This window comes from Bos indicus, chromosome 29 (assembly GCF_029378745.1).
Source record: "Bos indicus isolate NIAB-ARS_2022 breed Sahiwal x Tharparkar chromosome 29, NIAB-ARS_B.indTharparkar_mat_pri_1.0, whole genome shotgun sequence".
Classification (NCBI taxonomy): domain Eukaryota; kingdom Metazoa; phylum Chordata; class Mammalia; order Artiodactyla; family Bovidae; genus Bos; species Bos indicus.
The window spans coordinates 868155-894243 of NC_091788.1; the positions used below are offsets into that span (position 1 = coordinate 868155).

Consider the following 26089-nt stretch of genomic DNA (forward strand, 5'->3'; position numbering starts at 1 on the left):
CTATATGTGTCTTAAGGTCTGAAGTGGGTTTCTTGTAGACAGAATATATATGGGTCTTGTTTTTGTATCCACTCAGCCAGTCTGTGTCTTTTGGTTGGAGCATTTACTCCATTTACTTTTAAAGTAATTACTGATATCAATGTTCCTATTGCCATTTTCTTGATTGTTTGGGGTTGACTTTGTAGATCTTTTTTCTTCTCTTGTATTTCTTGACTATATAAGTCCCTTTAACATTTGTTGTAAACCTTGTTTGGTGGTACCGAATTCTCTTAACTTTTGCTTGTCTGAAAGCTTTTTATTTCTCCATCAATTTTGAATGAGATCCTTGCCAGGTACAGAAGTCTTGGTTGTAGAGTTTTCCCTTTCAGTACTTTAAATATAGCCTGCCATTCCCTTCTGGCCAGTAAAATTTCTGCTGAAAGATCAGCTGTTAAGTGTATGGGGTTTCCCTTGTATGTTACTTGTTGCTTCTCCCTTGCTGTTTTTAATACTCTTTGTTTATGTATAGTCTTTGTTAATTTGATTAATATGTGTCTTGGCATGTTTCTCTTTGGGTTTATCCTGTATGGGACTCTTTGTGCTTCTTGTACTTGACTGACTATTTCCTTTTCCATGTTGGGGAAATTTTCAACTATAATCACTTCAAAAATTTTCTCATACTATTTCTTTTTCTCTTCTTCTTTTGAGACCCCTATGATTCGAATGTTGATGTGTTTGATATGGTCCCAGAGGTCTCTGAGACTGTCCTCAGCTCTTTTCATTTTTTTTACTTTATTCTGCTCTTCAGAAGTTATTTCCACGATTTTATCTTCCAGCTCACTGATTCATTCTTCTGCTTTAGATATTCTGCTATTGATTCCTTCTAGAGTATTTTTAATTTCATTAATTGTGTTGTTTTTCTCTGTATGTTTATTCTTTTTTAATTTTTTAAATATAAATTTATTTATTTTAATTGAAGGCTAATTACTTTACAATATTGTATTGGTTTTGCCTTCGATGCATGATACAGGATGCTTGGGGCTAGTGCACTGGGGTAACCCAGAGGGATGGTATAGGGAGGGAGGTGGGAGGGGGTTTCAGGATGGGGAACACGTGTATGTTTATTCTTTAATTCTTCTAGGTCTTTGTTAATTGATTCTTGCATTTTTTCCATGTTATTTTCAAGGTTTTTTATCATCTTTACTACCATTATTCTGAATTCTTTTTCAGGTGGTTTGCCTATTTCCTCTTCATTTATTTGGACTTCTGTGTTTCTGGTTTGTTCCTTCATTTGTGCAGTATTCCTCTGCCTTTTCATTTTTTTTTTTTTAAGTTAATGTGTTTGAGGTCTTCTTTCCCAGGCTTCAGGAAAGTTGAATTCTTTCCTTGAAGAAAGTTGAATTCTTTCTTCCTTTTGGTTTCTGTCCTCCTAAGATTGGTCCAGCAGTTTGTATGTGTGTGAACTTCCTACAGGGTGAGATTTGTGTGAAGTTTTTGTTTGTTTGTTTGTTTATTTTTCCTCTGATTGGCAAGGCTGAGTGAGGTGGTAATCCTGTCTGCTGATGACTGGGTTTGTAGTTTTGTTTGTTTGTTTGTTGTTTAGATGAGGCATCCTGCACAGGGTGCTACTGGTGGTTGGGTGATGCAGAGTGTTGTAGTCCAGTGGTTTCCTTCGTGTGAGTTATCACTATTTGATACTTCCTAGAGTTAGTTCTCTGGTAGTCTAGGGTCTTGGAGTCAGTGCTCCCACTCCAAAAACTCACAGCTTGATCTCTGGTCAGGAACAAAGATTCCACAGGTGGTTTGTTATGGCATTAAGTGAGATTAAAACAAATATCCAAAACTGAGAAATCAAAGATGAACCTCAGACAAATGGCAGTTACAAAATCAGTCAAATAATAATTAAAATAATGGAATATGCACATATACATATACACCCATGAGCACAGTGAAAACAGTCCAACAAAAATAAAGTACAGTAGATTGACCTGGAGCACAAAGGAAATCACAAATTGTATTTACCTGTTAAGAACAAAACTAACTTAGCACTAACTGGAAAACAAAACTAAAGCAAGGCACAAAGTGGGGAATAAATCAATGAAAACAAAACTAATAAATATGTTGAGAGGAAAGGAAAGAAAGAAAATAAAGAATAGATAGGCAAAGTTAAATAGAGGTAGATGGAGAAGATTTATATACATCAAAGATTAACTGCAAGGGAAAAAGAACAGTAGGAAAAGTAAACAAAGGAGTAAATGTAGAAAAAATAACAATAGGTTTTTTTTTTTAATTAAAATTTTTAAAATGGAAAAGAAAAAAAGAGGAAAACTCCACAGAAATGCAAAAGCCCATTGTAGAGGCAGATGTTTATGACAACAATAAAAAATGTGAGTGGGGGGAAAAAATAAGTTCAAAAGCTTAACTGGATTTCTTACTGTCAATAAAATCGACAACTACAACAGAAAGGGGAGTGGGGAGGCAAAGAAAAAAAAGAAAAAAAAATCCAAAAGAATCTACAGAGCAAGTCAAAAAATAAGATTAATGCTTTTCTTGAGTCACTGCTGTCAGAGTCCTTTCCTACACTGGGAGTCACAGTCCACCTCACCTCCCTGGGATGCCCTCCAACGCTGTGCTGATCTCTCTGGACCTGCTGTGGGGGCAGCTCAGATTTTAATCTGGTCCTAGTCCTGTGTGTTCTTGCCTCCAATGTCCACAGCTATCAGAGCTAGTGAGTTTTCTTCTGTGGGAGCTCTCAATGTCCTTTCATATATTCCATAGACACAGCGTCTACCTAGTTGGTCTTGTAGATTTAATCTGCAGCTTGTACAGCTAGTGGGAAAGTTTTGGATCTTCTTCCTTAGTCACACTGCCCCTGGATTTCAGTTGTGGTTTTATTTCCATCTCTATATGTGGGTCATCCACTGGAGTTTGCTCCTGAGGCTGCCCTGGAGGAGTTGGGTTTGCTCCAGTGAGGGCCAGGTGTGGAGGTGGTGCAGCTGTTTGGGTCTCAGGGGTTCTGGCAGCACCAGGTCCTCAAGGGAGTTGGCGGCTAGGGCAGCAGGAAGTATAGTGCTCTAAAAGGGTATGGCAACAAGTAATGGCCAATACACTCCAGTGTTCTTGCCTGGAGAACCCCCATCCCTGACAAAGAAATCTGGCAAGCCACAGTCCACACAGTTGCAAAGAGTCTGACATGACCAAAGCGACCCTGCGTGCATAGACACAAGACTTTTTTGCCTGTGGCTGCTCTGCCCCAGTGAGGGTTGAGTGTGAAGGTGGTACATCTGCTTGACTTGTGGGGACCCTGGTGGTGCCAAGTGTGCAGGGACATAGACTGCTTCCACTGCAGGAGTTATGGCCGGATCAGTGTTTTTTCCAGCCTCTTGTAGCTGGAGATCAGAAGGCCTCTTTGGCCAGTCTTTCTCTGTAGCTCTGCCCATTCAGGCACTTAGAGGGCTCCTTTGCCTGCGGTCCTTCTCTGTTGTTTGGCACATCAGTCACTTCAAGGGGCCCTGTGGCTGGGGTCCTACTCTGTAGATCGGTGTATCAGTCACTTAAAGGAGCACCCTGGGTGGGGTCTTGCTCTGTAGTTCAGTGTGTCAGGTGTTTGATGGGCCAGCCTCTCTATTGTTCAGCTGCTGATGCTGGCATGTTGGGGGAGAGAGGCTATGGTGATGGCTCCACCCGCTATGCGTGACTCAGCCATATCACCTTGCTTCCATGGTCATTTCCACAGTCATTTCCCACCACAATCTCCGCCCTCACATCCCCTGGATCCGTCTCTCTGCAGTCGACAGCAGCCCTCGCCCTGGGATTGCGCCACAATCCCTAAACTCAAGCTCCCAGCCGCTGCGCCTTCCAGGGGACCTGCATCCCTGTTCAGGGTATGCATGGCTGCAGCAAGGACTGTCTGATTCTCATTCCATTTAGGCTGCCATAGATCAGCTGTTTCACTCTCAGCCTTAAAGGTTTTTCCTCTGACTCAGACAGTTTCCCTGCTGTGGGGATCGGACCCCTGCTTCTGTTCCCCCACCTGCTGAGGGCAGGTCGGGCCCTACTAACACTCCTGTTTTTCTCCCTAGTTCCTTCATCCTACCGAATTTTACGTGGTTCTACATATTCTTTTCTGGTGGTCAGGTACTCCTGTCCACTCTCAGCTGGTATTCTGCATGCACTTCTGTGTCTAAAGATGTATTCCTGATGTATCCAAGGAGAGAGATATATCCATGTTCACCTATTCCTCCACCATCTTGTTCCAAATTCTACAACTCTGTTTTTTTCCATTGTCTCCAAGAACCTAGCCAGACCTTCTGGTCACTAGCAAGTGTTGCATAAACTGAAGTAACTCTTTTTCTAAATTTTTATTTCATATTGGAGTACAGTTGGTTTCCAATGTTGTGTTAGTTTCAGGTGTACAGCAAAGTTATACATACACATATCTATGTATACATCATACAAAGTTATACATGTCTATGTGTATGTTGTTTAGTCACTAAGTGTCTGACTCTTTGGCAGCCCTATAGACTGTAGCCTGCCAGGCTCCTCTGTCCATGGGGTTTCCCAGGCAAGAAAACTAGAGTGGGTTGCCAACCACTGAGCCACCAGGGGAGCCTATCGATGTATATACATATAAATATATCTACTTATACAGATAAGCAGATTCTTATCTACTAAGAATAGTAGGTTCTATTTTTCAGATTCTTTCTATTAGATGGCACTAGTAGTAAAGAATCCCCTTGCCAATGCAGGAGACACAAAGGACATGAGTTCAGTCCTGGGGTTTGGAAGATCCCCTGGAGGAGGAAATGGCATCCCATTGTAGTAGTCTTGCCTGGAAAATTCCATGGACAGAGGAGCCTAGTGGGCTACAGTCCATGGGGCCACAAAAAGTCAGACGCAACTGAGTGACTGAGCACAGATATCTATTTTTTTCAGATTCTTTCAATTATAAGTTATTATACTGAGTAGAGTTCCCTGTGCTATGCAGTAGGTCTTTGTTGATCATCTATTTTGTATATGTTAGTTCAGTTCAGTTCAGTTCAATTCAGTTGCTCAGTCGTGTTCGACTCTTTACAACCCCATGAATCACAGCATGCCAGGCCTCCCTGTCCATCACAAACTCCCAGAGTTCACCCAAACTCAAACTCATCGAGTCAGTGATGCCATCCAGCCATCTCATCCTCTGTCATCCCCTGCTCTTCCTGCCCTCAATCCCTCCCAGCATCAGAGTCTTTTCCAATGAGTCAACTCTATGCATGAGGTGACCAAAGTATTGGAGTTTCAGCTTCAGCATCAGTCCTTCCAACACACAGGACTGACCTCCTTTAGGATGGACTGGTTGGATCTCCTTGCAGTCCAAGGGACTCTCAAGAGTCTTCTCCAACACCACAGTTCAAAAGCATCAATTCTTCGGCGCTCAGCTTTCTTCACAGTCCAACTCTCACATCCATACATGACCACTGGAAAAATCATAGCCTTGACTAGACGGATCTCTGTTGGCAAAGTAAGGTCTCTGCTTTTTAATATGCTATCTAGGTTAGTCATAACTTTTCTTCCAAGGAGTAAGCATCTTTTAATTTCATGGCTGCAATCACCATCTGCAATGATTTTGGAGCCCAAAAAAATAAACCCTGACAATGTTTCCACTGTTTCCCCATCTATTTCCCATGAAGTTATAGGACCAGATGCTATGATCTTCGTTTTCTGAATGTTGAGTTTTAAGCCAACTTTTTCATTCTCCTCTTTTACCTTCATCAAGAGGCTTTTTAGTTCCTCTTCACTTTCTGCCATAAGGGTGATGTCATCTGCATATCTGATATTATTGATATTTCTCCTGGCAATCTTGAATCCAGCTTGTGCTTCTTCCAGCCCAGCATTTCTCATGATGTACTCCGCATATAAGTTAAATAAGCAGGGTGACAATATACAGCCTTGATGTACTCCTTTTCCTACTTGGAAACAGTCTGTTGTTCCATGTCCAGTTCTAACTGTTGCTTCCTGACCTGCATGTAGGTTTCTCAAGAGTCAGGTCAGGTAGTCTGGTATTCCCATCTCTTTCAGAATTTCCCAGAGTTTGTTGTGATCCACACAGTCAAAGGCTTTGGCATAGTCAATAAAGCAGAAATAGATGTTTTTCTGGAACTCTTGCTTTTTCTATGATCCAGCGGATCTTGGCAATTTGGTCTCTGGTTCCTCTGCCTTTACTAAAACCAGCTTGAACATCTGGAAGTTCACGGTTCACGTATTGCTGGAGCCTGGCTTGGAGAATTTTGAGCATTACTTTATTAGCATGTGAGATGAGTGCAATTGTGCGGTAGTTTGAGCATTCTTTGGCATTGCCTTTCTTTGGGATTGGAATGAAAACTGACCTTTTCCAGTCCTGTGGCCACTGCTGAGTTTTCCAAATTTGCTGGCATATTGAGTGCAGCACTTTCACAGCATCATCTTTCAGGATTTGAAAGAGCTCAACTGGAATTCCATCACCTCCACTAGCTTTGTTTGTAGTGATGCTTTCTAAGGCCCACTTGACTTCACATTCCAGGATATCTGGCTCTAGGTGAGTGATCACACCATCGTGATTATCTGGGTCATGAAGATCTTTTTTGTACAGTTCTTCTGTGTATTCTTGCCACCTCTTCTTAATCTCTTCTGCTTCTGTTAGGTCCATACAATTTCTGTCCTTTATTGAGCCCATCTTTGCATGAAATGTTCCCTTGGTATCTCTAATTTTCTTGAAGAGATCTCTAGTCTTTCCCATTCTGTTGTTTTCCTCTATTTCTTTGCATTGATTGCTGAGGAAGGCTTTCTTATGTCTTCTTGCTATTCTTTGGAACTCTGCATTCAGATGCTTATATCTTTCCTTTTCTCCTTTGCTTTTCACTTCTCTTCTTTTCACAGCTATTTGTAAGGCCTCCCCAGACAGCCATTTTGCCTTTTTGCATTTCTTTTCCATGGGGATGGTCTTGTACCCTATCTCCTGTACAATGTCACAAACCTCAGTCCATAGTTCATCAGGCACTCTATCTATCAGATCTAGGCCCTTAAATCCATTTCTCACTTCCACTGTATAATCATAAGAGATTTGATTTAGGTCTTACCTGAATAGTCTAGTGGTTTTCCCTACTTTCTTCAATTTCAGTCTGAATTTGGCAATAAGGAGTTCATGATCTGAGCCACAGTCAGCTCCTGGTCTTGTTTTTGTTCACTGTATAGAGCTTCTCCATCTTTGGCTGCAAAGAATATAATCAATCTGATTTCCGTGTTGACCATCTGGTGATGTCCATGTGTAGAGTCTTCTTTTTATGTTGTTGGAAAAGGGTGTTTTCTATGACCAGTGCATTTTCTTGACAGAACTCTTAGTCTTTGCCCTGCTTCATTCCATATTCCAAGGCCAAATTTGCCTGTTACTCCAGGTGTTTTTTGACTTCCTACTTTTGCATTCCAGTCCCCTATAATGAAAAGGACATCTTTTTTGGGTGCTAGTTCTAAAAGGCCCTGTAGGTCTTCATAAAACCGTTATACTTCAGCTTCTTCAGTGTTACTGGTTGGGGCATGGACTTGGATTACTGTGATATTGAATGGTTTGCCTTGGAAACGAACAGAGATCATTATGTCATTTTTGAGATTGCATCCAAGTACTGCATTTTGGACTCTTTTGTTAACCATGATGGCCACTCCATTTCTTCTGAGGGATTCCTGCCCGCAGTAGTAGATATAATGGTCATCTGAGTTAAATTCACCCATTCCAGTCCATTTTAGTTTGCTGATTCCTAGAATGCTGACATTCACTCTTGCCATCTCCTGTTTGGCCACTTCCAATTTGCCTTGATTCATGGACCTGACATTCCAGGTTCCTATGCAATATTGCTCTTTACAGCATCAGACCTTGCTTCTATCACCAGCCACATCCACAACTGGGTATTGTTTTTGCTTTGGCTCCATCCCTTCATTCTTTCTGGAGTTATTTCTCCACTGATCTCCAGTAGCATATTGGGCACCTACTGACCTGGGGAGTTCCTCTTTCAGTATCCTATCATTTTGCCTTTTCATACTGTTCATGGGGTTTTCAAGGCAAGAATACTGAAGTGGTTTGCCATTCCCTTCTCCAGTGGACCACATTCTGTCAGACCTCTCCACCATGACCCACCCGTCTTGGGTGGCCCCACAGGCATGGCTTAGTTTCATTGAGTTAGACAAGGCTGTGGTCCTAGTGTGATTAGATTGACTAGTTTTCTGTGAGTATGGTTTCAGTGTGTCTACCCTCTGATGCCCTCTTGCAACACCTAACATCTTACTTGGGTTTCTCTTACCTTTGACGTGGGGTATCTCTTTACAGCCGCTCCAGCAAAGCGCAGCCGGTGCTCCTTACCTTGGATGAGGTCCATACCATTTCTGTGAGGTCCATACCATTTCTCCTCACCGCCACCCCTTCTGACCTTGAATGTAGAATAGCTCCTCTAGGCCCTCCTGTGCCCACGCAGCCACCACTCCTTGGAGATGGGGTTTCTCCTCCTGGCTGTGGCCCCTGGCCTCGGGCGTGGGGTAGGTCCTCCTGGCCGCCTCTCTTCGGGCATAGGGTCCTCCCGGCTTCTGCCCCTGACCTCGGACGTGGGGTAGCTCCTCTCAGCAGCGCTAAATGTGCCGGTCTCAGCCACCCGCACTAAAAAGAAAAGGAACCTTAGGGTGCACATATCTTTTTGAATCGTGGATTTCTCCAGGTATATGCCCAAGGGTGGGATTGCTGGATCATATGGAAGTTCTATTTTTAGTTGTTTAAGGAACCTCCATACTGTTCTCCATAGTGGCTACACCAAAATTACATTTTCACCAGCAGTGTAGGGGGATCCCTTTTCATCATAACCTCTCCAGCATTTATTGTTTGTACATTTTTTTAATGATGGCCATTCTGACTGGTGTTATGTCATACCTCATTGTAGTTTGATTTGCATTTCTCCAATTATTTCTTCCCTTGTGGCTCAGCTGGTAAAGAATCTGCCTGTAATGCAGGAGACCTGGGTTTGATCCCTGGGTTGGGAAGATCCCCTGCAGAAGGGAAAGGCTACCCACTCCAGTATTCTGGCCTAGAGAATTCCATGGGCTGTATAGTCCATGCGGTCGCAAAGAGTTGGAATCAACTGAGCGACTTTCACTTTTACAATTATTAATGAAATTGAGCATCTTTTCATGTGCTTTTTTTTTGTCATCTGTACATCTTCTTTGGAGACATTTCTATATAGATCTTCTGCCCATTTTTTGATTGGAATTTTTAAATAGAACTGCAAAAATTGTATATTTTGGAGGTTAATCCCTTGTTGGTAGCTTTGTTTGCAAATATTTTCCACATTCTGTGGGATTTTTTGTTTGTTTGTTTGTTTGTTTTCTTTAGTTTATAGTTTTCTTTGCTGTGTAAAAGCCTTTAACTTAATTATGTTATCTTTATTTGTCTATATTTGTTTTTATTTTCTTTCTTTCTTCCTTTTTTTTTTTTTTTTTTTTTTGCTTTACAATATTGTACTGGTTTTGCCATACATCAACATGCATCTGCCACTGCTCTAGGATGTGGATTTAAAAAGATATTTTTGTGATTTATGTCAAAGATGGTTCTGCCTGTTTTCCTCTAAGAGTTTTAGAGTATCCAGTCTTAAACATTTAGTTCTTTAATCCATTTTCAGATTGTTTTTGTGTATGGTGTTAGAGAATATTCTAAATCCTTATTTTTACATTGGTTGCTCTGTTTTCCCAGTACCACTTATAGAAGAGGCTGTCCGTTGTATAGTCTTGCCTCCTTTGTTGTAGATTAATTGACTATAGGTGTATTGATTTATTTCTGGGCTTTCTCTCTTGTTCCATTGATCTATAAATTCCCTTGTGGCTCATACAGTAAAGCATCTACCTGCAATGCAGGAGACCTGGGGTTGGGAAGATCCCCTGGAGAAGGAAATGGCACCCCACTCCAGTACTCTTGCCTGGAAAATCCCATGGATGGAGGAACCTGGTAGGCTACAGTCCGTAGGGTCACAAAGAGTCTGACAGGACTGAGCAACTTAACTTTCACTTTCTATGAGTCTGTTTTTGTTCCTGTACCATACTGTTTTGATTACTATAGCTTTATAGCATAGTTTGAAGTCACGGAGCCTGGTTCCTCAAGCTCCATTTTCCTTTCTTACAATTTATTTGGTTACTTGATGTATTTTGTATTTTCATACAAATTTTAATATTTTTTATTCTAGCTCTGTGAAAAATGCCACTGATAACTTGATAGGGATAATTTGACAGGAATTGCACTGCATCTGTACATTGCTTTGAGTAGTATAGTCATTTTGACAATATTAATTCTTCCCATCCAAAAACATGGTATATCTTTTCATCTATTTGTGTCATCTTCCATTTCTTTCATCAGTGTCTTACAGTTTTCAGAGTACAGCTGTTTTACCTCCTTATGTAGCTTTATGCCTAGACATTTTATTCTTCTTGATGCAATGGTAAATGAGACTGTTTCCTTAATTTTTTTCTTATCTATTGTTGTTAGTGTACAGAAGTGCAACAGATTTCTGTGCATTGATGCTGTATCCTGCAACATTACCAAATTCATTGATGAGCTCCAGTAGTTTTCTAGAAGTATCTTTAGGATTTTTTATGTATAGCATCATGTCATCTGCAAATAGTGACAGTTTTACTTCTTCTTTTCTAATTTATATTCCTTTTTTTTTCTTCCCTGACTGCTGTGGATAAGGCTTCCAAAACTATGTTGAATGAAAGTGGCAAAAGAGGACTTTCTTGTCTTGTTCCTGATCTTAGAGAAAATACTTTCAGCTTTTCACCACTAAATATGATATTAGTTGTGGGTTTGTCATATATGACCTTTATTATAGCCTTTGGTATGTCTCAAATGACTCAAAATTCTATTATCTATCAATGAAGTCAGCACAGAACATTGTTCCATATTTTAATCTTTCACTTTATATCATTCACACTTTTGCCATTTAAGTAGCTATATATGTATTTATTTATTTCCCTTTATATTTTTATAATTGATTTTGTTATAAACATTTTAGGCATTAAAAAATATTTATTTGTGGGAGCAAGGAATTGTTTGATCAAAACATATTAGCACTTTCATAGTCCTTGAGAGAGAAAACCACATTGCTCTCGAAAGAGACCAGACAAGTATACAATTTCTTGGGAACTTATTTCTCCTCCTGACTTGTCATCACTGGATTTTACCACTGGCTTTATTACTTTAATGGGGATATAATAGTACCTCCAAGTTGTTCTTATTTGTATGCTGTTAATTACTCTGAGGATGGACATTTTATAATGTAATAAGATACTGCACTTTTTTCCATCAGCAAAAACATCTGTTCCTTTCTTACTACACTCAAAGTGGAATCAAATGACAATGTTATATATTTATATCATATTTATTCTTCTTCAGATATAAATTTCTCTAATCTATTTATTTTCTTTTTGATATGTGTTTTACAGCATTTCTGGCTACCACAGATTTTTGTACATGGAATGTGCCCCAGGAGTCAGGTAATACTGATATTCAAGATGTCCCATGACAGTCTTCAGTAGCATTCAATCAAGCTAATTTGTTTACCTCAAGCTCTTTTTGACAGGTGGTTTTTAAATCATTCATTCTTTGACTTACTGAGAATCTATTGTAGTGTCTAGCTCTGAATTTACTCTTTTCCCTACTGAGATTCGATTTCTTCAAAACATTGAATAGTAAATCTGTTCCCTATTGTGATACTGTTTCTAACATGTTATAAAGCTTTGTACAATTTTGAATTTCTGAAATTCCTATTCTATTGCAATGATGAATTTTCTAAATCCAAAGCTATATGGTTTTAATCACTGGTACTTTGCAACACACTTTACAATCTACTAGAGTGGGAGGAGTGTTATTACTTATCTTAGACGCCTTTGATGTTCTTGCTCCCACTTCTCAGGGGTGGGGGGGGGGTAAGATGGCTGAAAGCTAGAGTCATCAAGGAGCCTTAGCTTTCTTCCCCATCTGCAGAATTTGGTGGCTGTGATGGAACAGAGCAGACATCAGAAACTGGCTGCTGCACCTATCCTACAGCTTTGTTTTGTTTGAGATCCGGCAGCCTACAAGGTTGTTTTTATTTTGGTTAGTCTTGACTTTGAACATCCTCAAGTAAAGCACATTGGCCCCAGTTCTTCAGAATCCCTGCCAATTCCTATCATCTGACACCTGGTCTAGTTATCTCAGTTTTGTCTTCTGTCTGATACCTAAAAACATTCTAAATTACAAACCAAGGCATAAAGTGTATCCCAGTGGTTTTTTTAAGAGTATTTTTTGGAGGGCCATCCCCCATAGCATGTGGGATCTTAGTTCCCTGACTGGGGATCAAACCTGTACCCCTTGCTTTGGAAGTCTGAAGTCTTAACCTCTGGACTGCTGGGGAAGCCCTATCTCAGTATTTTTTAATTCTAACATGGAAATAATAATGTATCTCATCAGGTTGTTGAAAGGATTACATGAGAAAACATGAAACAGTTGTGGGAAGAAGTGTTTTATTTTAGCAACTTTTTCTATTGTTCTTTACTGTTTTGGTGTTGTTTTTGTTGTTGTTGTTGTTTTTTGTTTTTTTTTTTTTTGGTGGAGAGGGGGGGTGGGTTCTGCCCACCTGCAGTAATCCTGTGGTTCTCTGGGACCAGGGGAGGTGTCAGGGATCTTGATGATCTGTGTATCCCTACCCCACTGCACAGTGCCCTAGTACACATCAAGGATTCACTAAATATTGGCTGAAATCTACTGAATATGAATATACATATTTCAAGTGCCCAGGAGCTATGGTGTAGATATAAAACCCTAAAGCACATTTTAAAAAGGATGCACATCCCAGCTTGCCATTCTTCAAACACCTGTCTGCATTCCCATAACGAGTCCTTTATTATTGGTCTCTTAGTTGCAGGGTCTGTTGAATTGCTAACCATCCCCATGTCCATGCTAAGTTAGTTTCAGTTTTGACTTGGCCTTAATTAAGACACTATATAGTGGCTACTTGGCCTATATTCACTAGTATTTAGTACTCATGGCCTCCAGTGGCCACTTCTCTTATTCAGATAGACAGGAGACCTCATTGTTAGATGATGATCTTATCTGTAAAAATCATAGGCAAAACCAAATTACTGGAATTACATAGGGTTATTAAGCTCTATCCATCTATATTCATGTTAAATGATCCCAAGATTTTACCTCATAACCTGTGAGTATGCTTCTAAAATGTTTCAGGTCAATTAAATAATACTTATTCAGAGCAGTCTGCATTTTACTTAATGGAGAAAGAACTTTTAAGATTTATATTTTTTTTAATTTTATTTTTTAACTTTACAATATTGTATTGGTTTTGCCATATATCAACATGAATCCACCACAGGTATACAAGTGTTCCCCATCCTGAACTCTCCTCCCTCCTCCCTCCCCGTGCCATCCCTCTGGGTCGTCCCAGTGCACCAGCCCCAAGTATCCTGTATCATGCATCAAACCTGGACTGGCGACTTGTTTCATATATGATATTATACATGTTTCAATGCCATTCTCCAAAATCATCCCACCCTCTCCCTCTCCCACAGAGTCCAAAAAACTGTTCTATACATAGTGTCTCTTTTGCTGTCTCGTATACAGGGTTATTGTTAACCATCTTTCTAAATTCCATATATATGCGTTAGTATACTGTATTGGTGTTTTTCTTTCTGGCTTACTTCACTCTGTATAATAGGCTCCAGTTTCATCCACCTCATTAGAACTGATTCAAATGTGTTATTTTTAATGACTGAGTAATACTCCATTGTGTATAGGTACCATAGCTTTCTTATCCATTCATCTGCTGATGGACATCTAGGTTGCTTACATGTCCTGGCTATTATAAACAGTGCTGCAATGAACAATGGGGTACACGTGTCTCTTTCAATTCTAGTTTCCTCAGTGTGTATGCCCAGTAGTGGGATTGCTGGGTCATAAGGCAGTTCTATTTCCAGTTTTTTAAGGAATCTCCACACTGTTCTCCATAGTGGCTGTACTAGATTGCATTCCCACCAACAGTGTTAGAGGGTTCCCTTTTCTCCACACCCTCTCCAGCATTTATTGCTTGTAGACTTTTGGATCGCAGTCACTCTGACTGGCGTGAAATGGTACCTCATAGTGGTTTTGATTTGCATTTCTCTGATAATGAGTGATGTTGAGCATCTTTTCATGTGTTTGTTAGCCATCTGTATGTCTTCTTTGGAGAAATGTCTATTTAGTTCTTTGGCCCATTTTTTGATTGGGTCATTTATTTTTCTGGAATTGAGCTGATTATAATATAGTAAATTGAATTAGACCACTATTACCAGTATTATTTAATGAAGTATTTATAAAATGATCAATAAATTAGATAAGAAATAAAAAGTGTAACCTATGAATGAAATAATTACTTTCTAAAGCAAATGATGAATGTGGCTCATCAAATTAAGTTTAAGATATAAAGAATAATAAAATAATACTACAATTATTTACCAAGAATTGGACAGCTTAGGAGAAATGGACAAATTTCTGGAAACAAGCAATCAGACTGAATCAGGAAGAAATAGACATTCTGAACAGAGCAATCACTTTGCTGTACACCAGAAGCTATGACAAAATATTAAATCAATTACACTTCAATTTAAAAAAGAAAGAAAGAAAAAAGTGGGTACAGAGGAAATATATCTCAACACAATAGCAACCATTTATGACAAACTCACAACTAACAATTTTTTATTCTATAGTGAAAACTTGAAATCCTTTACTCAAATCAGGAGGAAGAAAGGATGCCCACGCTCACCATTTCTATTTAACATAGTATTGGATATCCTAGCCACAGCAATCAGACAAGAAAGAGAAATAAAAGACATCCAAATTGGAAGGGAAAACACTAAAATTGTAATTATTTGGAGATGACATGATTCTATACATATAAATCCATATCAGCAACCTCAGATATGCAGATGATACCACTCTAATGGCAGAAAGTGAAGAGGAACTAAAGAGCCTTTTGATGAGGGTCAAAGAGGAGAGTGAAAAAGCTGGCTTAAAATTCAACATTCAAAAAACTATGATCATGGCATTCAGGCTCATCACTTCATTCAGGTTCATCACATATAGAAGGGGAATAAGTGGAAGCAGTGACAGATTTTATTTTCCTGGGCTCCAGAATCACTGCAGATGGTGACTACAGCCATGAAATTAAAAGATGCTTGCCCCTTAGAAGGAAAGCTATGACATATAGGCAGCATATTAAAAAGCAGAGACATTGCTTGATGACAAATTTCCATAGAGTCAAAGCTATAGTTTTTTCAGTAGTCATATACGGATGTGAGTTGGACCATAAAGAAGACTGAGCACCAAAGAATTGATGCTTTCAAACCGTGGAGCTGGAAAAAACTTTTGAGAGTCCCTTGGACTGCAAGGAGATCAAAACCCGTCAATCCTAAAAGAAATCAACCCTGAATATTCATTGGAAGTAGTGATGCTGAAGCTGAAGCTTCATTACTTTGGCTACCTGATGTGAAGAACTGACTCATTGAAAAAGACCTTGATGCTGGGAAAGATTGAAGGCAAAAGGAGAAGGGAGCAGCAGAGGATGAGATGGTTAGATAGCATCACTGACTAATGGACACGAATTTGAGCAAACTCTGGGAGATAGTGAAGGACAGAGAAGCCTGGTGTGCTGCAGTCCATGGGGCACAAAGAGTCAGGCACAACTTAGTGACTGAACAAAAACAAAATATCTCCACTCAAAAGCCATTAAAACTAATAGATGAATTCTGCAAACAAGATTAATATTTGTTGCCTTTTCTGTACACTTATGGTGAAGGTGAAAACCTATACTCTGAAAACTATAAAAACTTTGATGAAGAAATTTGAAAATGATGCAGAAAACTGAGAAGATATACTATATTCTTGGATTGGAATAATAAATATTGTTAAAATGGCCATATTACCCAGAAAAATCTACAGATTTAATGTAACTGCTATCAAAATGCTCATGATATTTTCACAGAACTGGAAAAATTAATCCTTAAATTTATATGCAACCACAAAAGACCCAAAATAGGCAAAGTAAAGCTGGAGATATTATCCTCCTTGAATTCAGACTATACCACATAGTAACAGTAATCAAAACAGCATGGTACTGGTACAAAAACAGACACATAGATCAATAGATCAGATTAGAGAGCCCAGAAATAAACCCACACATTGATGGTTAATTAATCTCCAGCTTAGGAGGCAAGCTTGGGCTTCCCTGGTGGCTCAGAGGTTAAAGACTGCCTGCAATGAAGGAGACCTGGGTTCGATCCCTGGGTCGGGAAGATCCCCTGGAGAAGGAAATGGCAACCCATTCCAGTATTCTTGCCTGGAGAATCCCATGGACGGAGGAGACTGGTGGACTACAGTCCATGGGGTCGCCAAGAGTCGGACAGGACTGAGTGACTTCACTTTCTTTCTTTCTTTCTTTCTTTCTTTCTTTCTTTCTTTCTTTCTTTCTTTCTTTCTTTCTTTCTTTCTTTCCTTCTTCTTAGGAGGCAGGAATATACAATGGAGAAAAGAAAATCTCTTCAATAAGTGGTTCTGGAAAAACTAGGTAGCTCCATGTAAAAGAATGAGATCAGAACACTCTCTAATAGCACACACAAAAATAAACTCAAAATGGATTAAAGACCTAAATGTAAGACCTGAAACCATAAATTCCTAGAAGAGAACATAGGCTAAAGATTCTTTGACATAAATCATAGGGGATCTTTTTTTAACTCTGTATCCTAAGGAAAAAGAAATGAAAGCAAAAATAAATGGGACATAATTAAACTGAAAAATTTTTGTACAGCAAAGGAAACCATTGACAAAATGGAATAGAACCAACTGAATAAAGCAATACACACACACATAGATGAACACACAAGAAGAAAGATACATAGAGGCAAGAGAAAGGCTCAGAGTAGTTAGAATACTGAGACTCTGGAGCTACCAAGGAAGATGATAGAACTCAGTAACTTAAGGGCTTAGGTTTTGCCACCTTGTAAGATCTGGAGATAAGTTTTTAGTTTTGCAAAGACTAGGAAATTGGACCTAAGACCCAAACACACAGCCAGGATCATCTATAAGCAGGATGTTCAGTAAAAATGGTGACCTAGAAAAGAAAAATCCATCCACCAGTACTGAATAACAAGGAACATCACTACTTTTTCCCTAGACTCTAAATGAGGAAAAATATTAAAATAAAATACTTTCAGTTGAGATGGAAAACCTGGAGATTTATTTCATGGGGCTTTGGTTTTGCTTTTCTCTTGGCTATTTCATTTTTAGTTATTCTCACGGTCCCAGAACGTCTAGACCAAGAAATTCTTATAACAGTTTATGCAACCAGTGATACAATTTTCACCAAGCCAGTGATACCCCAGAATTAAATGGAACATCTCTCTAGGAGCAGACTTTCACAATCCAGGCCATAAGCTAGTCTCATCAATCAAATGATGACCTCACAATCAAAATTTTTAAAAAACACATAAGGAAAAACTATGCATGAATTAACAGACACAGTGAATACCAGGATTAGAACCCTAAAGACTTGAGATAGTATAACGTAACTCTAAAAGTTATGGCATACGCATATTTAAATTAATCAGTGAAGGAATAAACTCTAAGAAAAGAGTGTCACTATGAAAAACAATGAGGGACTTCCCTGGTGGACCAGTGGCTAAAGCTCCCAGATCCCAATGCAGGGAGCCCAGGTTCGATCCCTAGCTAGGGAGTTAGATACCACGTGCCACAGTTAAGAGTTTGCTGCAGTTAGAGACCCCATGTGCCATAGCTAAGACCCAGTGCAACCAAATAAATAAATTAATAATTTTAATGAAAAAATGAAAATAATGAGTAGTTAAAAATAGAATTTCTAGAAATAAAACTATAGCTCTCATAATTACAAGTAACAAATGAGTAAAATAAGTTATTAGATACATGAAGAGACAATAAAGCACCCAAATGACAAACTTTTAAAAATTAACTGGAGGGCCTTCTTGGGGGGAAAAAGGTGGTCTTCACTGCCAAGGGTCCAGGCAATGACAGGGCTAGGAAAGCACAACCAGGCCTATGTGAAAATCCATGGACAATTCCAGATGTTTTGTGAATGAGAATTGGCTTGCCTCCAGTTTGGGGCTATTTGATTACCAGAGAAGATTTTCATATTGCATTACGAGTTTTTGCTTTAGCTGGTCTACTCGATTTGTTGAATGAATTTTTTGTTCAAAATTTGGACAATCAGAAATCAACTCTTGGATGTGTTCTTGGTTAACCTGCTGATACAATACCTATCAGTACCTTCTATATTAGTTTGACCTATGCAGATATTATTCTGGTCTTACTTATTTACATGATAATTTTAAAGATGTAATGTTGATTGCTATGATTTTGATGTCAAATATTGAACTCTTCCAACATTGAGAATGCTTGCTAGCTATTCCAATCCTTGCTGTGCCACTACTAAATTAAAACCAGTTCTCATCAGCAAGGTAGACACAGAAGCCCACCTCACCTTGGTGGCAGCTTCTTTGGCAGCTGAGTTTTCAGTTATAGTTGATCCTTTAACATATGGGCATGAGAATCGTGGAAATGAGCGCTGCTGATGATGTGCTAACAGACTGACAGTTCCTCAAAAAGTTAAGCATAGAACTACCCTATGATCTGGCAATTCCATATCTAGGTATATACCCAAAAGAATTTAAAAAGTGAAAGAAAGTGAAGTCGCTCAGTCGTGTCCCCATGGACTGTAGCCTACCAGGCTCCTCTGTCCATGGGATTTTTCAGGCAAGTATACTGGAGTGGGTTGCCATTTCCTTCTCTAGGGGAATCTTTCTGACCCAGGGATCAAACCCTGGTCTTCCACATTGTAGGCAGATGTTTTACCCTCTGAGCCACCAGGAAAAGTGGGGACTCAAATACTTACATACCAGTGTTTATAGCAGAATTATTTGCAATAGCCAAAAGATGGAACAACAGATGAATGGATAAACAAAACATGGTATTCACATGCAATGGAATATTATTTAAATTTAAAAAGGAATGAAAACCTTGTATATGCTACAACATGGGTGAACCTGAAAGATATTACACTAAGTGAAACAGACCACATACATAAAAACAAATATTGTATGACTCATCTTACATAAAGTACCTAGAATAGGCAAACTCATATAGACAGGAAGTAATAGTGCTGTAGATGTACTGTAGTAACATCTAGTAAATGTTACTAGAGAATATAGGGAGTGGGGAGTGAGGATTTGTTTTATAAGAGGTACAATTTCTATTTGGGATGATGGAAGAGTTCTGGAAATGGATAGTGGTGGTGGTGGCATATTGTGAATGTACTTAACACCACTGAATTGTACACGTGAAAATGGCTAAATGAGTAAAATTTTATGTATTTTATAACAATAAAATGTATTATTTTATAACAAGAAAATTTAAATACAGGACCACCAAATTACATTTGAAATTCACATAAGCTACGAAAAATTTTTAGCATTAAGTCCCTTGCAATATTGGGGATAAACTTATACTAAAAAAAATTAATGTGTTGTTTTCCTAACATTCAAATGTAATGGGGCATCCTGTATTTTATGTGGCAACCCTCACAAGAGATGCTCAGAATCTAAACTCAGGTAGGGACAAAGTAATGAAGAGGGTTTGGGAGATATTTTAGGATTTAAACTGATGGACTTGGTGACCAAATGGAATGAGCTGTGCTCAAAAGAGAGAAAGTATGAATTGCATTGAGGCTTCTGTTTTACAACACAGAAGGGCCATTCATGGAGGTAAAGAACCATTACAGCCATTCAGTTCATTCATTTGTTCAACTAATCTGTATACTTTGCCAACATTATTGTAGAGAGAGCTGTCCAGATCTCAGTGAGGAAACAGCCCAAAGGGGCCTGTGGACAAGTAAGGAGCAAGTGACAATTGGTTATGAAGCATTCTGTGATAGGGGAAGTGGGGGAGAAGGGGGCGTCTGTAGCAGAGGTCATGGAATCTGGAATGGGGGAACAGCAGCAGGAGGGCCTGGACGAGACCTGAGAACGGTCCTGGCCTCCTGAACTGTCACGTGGAGTGGCCTTGCAGACCATGAAGAATCTTACTTCTTTCTTGCCTTCCAAAGATCAGTGTCCTTCTAAGGAGAAACCTAGCAGGTCCCAAGCCCAGTAGAACCTGTTGTCAGCAGGTTCAGATAATATCGTTCAAACTGGAATGATTACTGTCTGCCCTGCTGCCTTCCTGGAACAATGATTTGAAAGATGAAATATAGAATATGTTGTTCGGATCCTTGCCAACCATGGGTTTCCAAATGCCAAACATGCAACAGCCAGTGGGGCCTGGGAAATGCGCATCTTCTAAATGGGGTGGGTACCTTGGCTTTGCTTCCTGCAGGAACTGCCTAAACTGGCCTCCTGCTGCCTCATAACACCCTGCACACCCACAAATTATTACTTCATTAGACACATTGTAGCACCACTAAAATTACATCTGCAAAAAAAAAAAAGCTTCATTAAAGGACTAGGGCTGGCTTAGGAGGAATGAGTCATAAAGATTAAAGAAAAGCCATTCCACAATCTTGGCATTTCTTGAGAAATTCCCTGAGGCTGTTCAGCAGAAAATTTAATCGCCCTGCTAGCTAGCTGGATTTTTTGCAACTTTCAGAGCCTAGAGATCCAATCTTACTCATCTCCTTGTGGGTCTTTCCACTGAGCAGGCAGGGTGAATTTTTTTGTCAAGTTCAGCGGAAATTTAGAGATGACTGGGTAGTGAGATAGCCAAGATACTGGGGTGGGGCAAGGTGACCTGAATATAAGCTGCACCTTGATCTGCATCCAGGGGAGTGCAATCTTACCTTGTGGCATGGGCAGGAGAGGTAGGGAGGCAGGGAGGCAGACCCTGAGAACATCAAGATAAATGAGCAAAGGGGGCTACAGATGGGATTTTAGGACAGTGTAACTATTTAGGACAGTGTAACCATACAGTATCGGAGAAGGCAATGGCACCCCACTCCAGTACTCTTGCCTGGAAAATTGTGTGGACGGAGGAGCCTGGTAGGCTGCAGTCCATGGGGTCGCTAAGAGTCAGACATGACTGAGCGACTTCACTTTCACTTTTCACTTCCATGCATTGGAGAAGGAAATGGCAACCCACTCCAGTGTTCTTGCCTGGAGAATCCCAGGAAAGGTGGAGCCTGGTGGGCTGCTGTCTATGGGGTCACACAGAGTTGGACACGACTGAAGCGACTTAGCAGCAGCAGCAGCAACCATACAGTATGACACTGCAATTATGGGTATATGTAATTATACATTTGTCCTAACCTGTAGGTTGTATACCAGGAATGAACTCTTATAGTCAAAAATATTATGTATCCATATTGGTTCATCATTTGTAACAAATGCACCACACTAATACAATATGTAATAATAGGAGAAACTGGGTGGAGAGTGAGGAGGTATACAGGAACTCTCTATATTTTCTGCTCACTTTTTCTGTAAACCTAAAACTGCTCAAAAAAAAAAAAAAGTCTTTTAATTTAAAAAGGGGAGAAAGGGCTCAGTTTCCTTATCAAATGTGTTTTGACAGAATGGGAGGAACCAGAACAGATGAAACAAAACTCCTTTTAGTTATAATATCAAATTTCCCAATTCTATTCAGTTCAGTTCAGTCCTCGGTCATGTCCTACTCTTTGTAACCCCATGGATGGCAGCGTGCCAGGCTTCCCTGTCCATCACCAACTCCCAGAGTTTACTCAAACTCATATCCATTGAGTCAGTGATGCCATCCAAACATCTCATCCTCTGTCGTCCCCTTCTCCTCCTGCCTTCAATCTTTCCCAGAATCAGGGGCTTTTGTGAGTCAGTTCTTTGCATAAGGTGGCCAAAGTATTGGAGCTTCAACTTCAGCATCAGTCCTTCCAATGAATATTCAGGACTGTTTCCTTTAGGATGGACTGGTTGGATCTCCTTATAGTTCAAGGGACTCTCAAGAGTCTTCTCCAACACTGCAGTTCAAAAGCATCAGTTCTTCAGTGCTCAGCTTTCTTTATAGTCCAACTCTCACATCCGTACATGACTACTGGAAAAACCATAGCCTTGACTAGACGGACCTTTGTTGGAAAAATAACGTCTCTTGTTAATATGTTTCTTTTTAATGTCAGCTTTTTAATATGCTATCTAGGTTGGTCATAGCTTTTCTTCCAAGGAGCAAGCATCTTTTATTTTCATGGCTGCAATCCATCTGCAGTGATTTTGGAGCCCCCCAAAATAAAGTCTGTCACTGTTTCCACTGTTTCCCCATTTATCTCCCATGAAGTGATGGGGCCAGATGCCATGATCTTAGTTTTCTGAATGTTGAGTTTTAAGTCAACTTTTTAACTGTCCTCTTTCACTTTGATCAAGAGGCTCTTTAGTTCTTCTTCGCTTTCTGCCATAAGGGTGGTGTTATCTGCATATCTGAGGTTATTGATATTTCTCCCAGTAATCTTGATTCCAGCTTGTGCTTCATCCAACCCAGCTTTTCTCATGATGTACTCTGCATACAAGTTAAATAAGCAGGGTGACAATATACAGCCTTGATATACCCCTTTCCGAATTTGCAACCAGTCATTTGTTCCATGTCCAGTTCTAACTGTTGCTTCCTGATCTGCATACAGATTTCTCAAGAGGCAGGTCAGATGGTCTGGTATTCCCATCTCTTTCAGAATTTTCCACAGTTTATTGTGATCCACACAGTCAAAGGCTTTGGCATAGTCAATAAAGCAGAAGTAGATGTTTTTCTGGAACTCTCTTGCTTTTTCCATGATCCAGTGGATGTTGGCAATTTGATCTCTGGTTCCTCTGCCTTTTCTAAATTCAACTTGAACATCTGGAAGTTCACATACTGTTGAAGCCTGGCTTGGAGAATTTTTAGCATTACTTTACTAGCGTGTGAGATGAATTGTGCGGTAGTTTGAACATTCTTTGGCATTGCCTTCCTTTGGGATTGGAATGAAAACTGACCTTTTCCAGTCCTGTGGTCACTGCTGAGTTTTCCATATTTGCTGGCATAATGACTGCAGCACTTTCACAGCATCATCTTTTAGGATTTGAAATAGCTCCACTGGAATTCTATCACCTCCACTAGCTTCATTCATAGTGATGCTTCCTAAGGCCCACTTGACTTCGCATTCCAGGATGTCTGGCTCTGGGTCACACCATCATGGTTATCAGGGTCATGAAGATCTTTTTTGTACGGTTCTTCTGTGTATTCTTGCCACCTCTTTTTAATATCTTCTGCTTATGTTAGGTCCATACCATTTCTTTATTGTGCAAGGGAACTTTGCATGGAAAGTTCCCTTGGTATCTCTAATTTTCTTGAAGAGATCTCTAGTCTTTCCCATTCTATTGTTTTCCTCTATTTCTTTGCACTAATTGCTGAGGAAGGCTTTCTTATCTCTCCATGCTAGTTTTTGGAACTCTGCATCCAAATGGATATATCTTTCCTTTTCTCCTATTCCTTTAGCTTCTCTTCTTTTTTCAGCTATTTGTAAGGCCTCCTCAGACAACCATTTTGCCTTTTTGCATTTCTTTTCCTTGGGGGTGGTCTTGATGCCTGCCTCCTGTACAATGTCACAAACCTCCATCCATAGTTCTTCAGGTACTCTGTCTATCAAATCTAATCCCTTGAATCTATTTGTCACTTCCACTGTATAATCGTAAGACATTTGATTTAGGTCATACCTGAATGGTCTAGTGGTTTTCCTTGCTGCTGCTGTTGCTGCTGCTAAGTCACTTCAGTCATGTTCGACTCTGTGTGACCCCATAGACAGCAGCCCACCAGGCTCCTCTGTCCCTGGGATTCTCCAGGCAAGAATACTGGAGTGGGTTGCCATTTCCTTCTCCAATGCATGTACGCATGCTAAGTCGCTTTAGTCTTGTCCAACTCTGTGTGATCCCATAGATGGCAGCCCACCAGGCTCCTCTGTCCACAGGATTCTCTAGGCAAGAATACTGGAGTGGGTTGCCATTTCCTTCTCCAAGTGGTTTTCCCTACTTTCTTCAAGTCTATTAAAGGATCATAAGTCAACCACCCCCTCCCAAGAGTGGGGAGGGGATGCAGAGTCTTCCCAGGGTCGGAGTAAAGTGGAGGTAAGACAGGCAAGTATTAGACTAATTCATAAATGGGCAAGGTCCAAGCAAACAGGACTGTAAGCATTTAGAGGGTAGGGACTGTTTTAGTAACCTGTGTGTGTGCAGTCCATCATGTTTGCAATATAAATGAATGAATCAATAAATGAGAGTGACCAATTCGTTTAAGGCAGTTATCCACAGGTAAATGAATTAGAAACACCAAGGAATGTTTCCCAAAATACACAAGCCCATTAGTCCTGCTCAGCCCATAAAGGTTAGAATAAACCAACTGTGAATATACCAGTACTCAATACCACTGTGAGTATACAGCACCAATGCCCTCATAGCACACACACAGCTGCCTCCCTCCCACCTCCACCTGTCCCTGGGTTAAGAGCTGCCGTGTTTAGGCATCTCTCTGCCCTCTGATACATGTAGCCATAGGATAAATGCACTATTGCCCTGTGTTGCCTGAGGAAGACCCAGGCTAAGAGAGAACTTGTCTTTGCCAAGTTCACTTTGTCTGGGACAAAGCCCTGTGTGCAGGGCTGTGTGCAAAGCCTTTCATTCCCTGCCTCTTTCTCACTGCTTCTCTCTACCTGGGCAGAAGCCTTCCCTCAGGTGCTTACAGGACTTCATTTAAGACTGCAGAAGGCCTCTGTTAAAACACATGAACCATCCTTAAGCTCTCCCTATAGCACCAAAGTGTGATGATGTATTTACCTGAAGATTTAGTTGGTAGCTTTCCCCTCAGGAAAACGGGAGAGTGTCAGAGGCCAGCCTGGATTGATTATCAGAGGTATGGGGGGCCTAGTAGTGGAAGGCAACCCCTAGCTTCATGCCCTGGAAGGTCAGTCTAGAAGGGTACCAAGGGCCTGGGGTAAGCTTTGGATTCAGAGAATCATAGGAGATTTGGCATTTAACCTCAGTTTTAAGAATAAGTAGGAATTTTCAATTGTCATGCTGGCAGAGAAGGCAAGAAGAAATTAAAATCAGTTTGTTTCAGAGATTCCTAAGAGTTGACCCATTGCCTATGGCCCAAATCTGTTAACAGGAGATAGGGGATTTTATATTGATTATCTGGCTTCCTTGGTAGCTCAGCTGGTAAAGAATCCACCTACAATGCAAGAGACCTTGGTTTGCTTCTTGAGTTGGGAAGAGCTCCTGGAAAAGGGATAGGCTACCCACTCCAGTATTCTTGGGCTTCCTGGTGGCTCAGATGGTAAAGAATCTGCCCACAATGCGGGAGACCTGGGTTCTATCCCTGGGTCGGGAAGATCCCCTGGAGGAGGGCATGGCAACCCTCTCCAGTATTCTTGCCTGGAGAATCCCCATGGACAGAGGAGCCTGGCGAGCTACATTCCATGGGGTCACAAAGAGTCAGAAACGACTGAGTGACTAAGTGCACACATATGGGTTATCATACTAAGTAAAGTGAGTCACACAGAGGAAGACAAATATCACATGATATCGACTATGTGGAGTCGAGAAAAATGAACTTGTTTACAGAGCAGACTGACAGACATGGCAAACAAACATGGATTATCGAAGGGTCGGGGCAGGGATAAATTAGGAGTTTGGCATGAACAGAGGCAAACTATTGTATATAAAATAGATAAGCAACGAGGATCTAGCATATAGCACAAGGAACTATATTCAGTATCTTGTAACAACCTATAATGGAAAAGAATCTGAATAAGAATATATGTATATGTATGTATGTGTATATATATATATATATATATATATATATATATATGTATTACTGTGTATGACTGAATCACTTTGCTATATACCTGAAATAATGCAACATTGTAAATCAATTATACTTCAATAAAAAAAAAAAGTAACCAGAGAAGGGTAACTCAATATGAAGTAAAATAGAGTTAGAGAGTAAATTCTAAAAAAAAAAAAGGAGACAGTTTTA

At 40.1% G+C, this 26089-nt stretch overlaps 1 pseudogene; it reads left to right on the plus strand.

Annotated features, from left to right (window-relative positions):
- Positions 1-18648, plus strand: part of LOC139180560 (cardiolipin synthase (CMP-forming) pseudogene) — a 41022-nt pseudogene extending 22374 nt beyond the window's left edge.
- The last annotated feature ends 7441 nt before the right edge of the window (positions 18649-26089 follow it).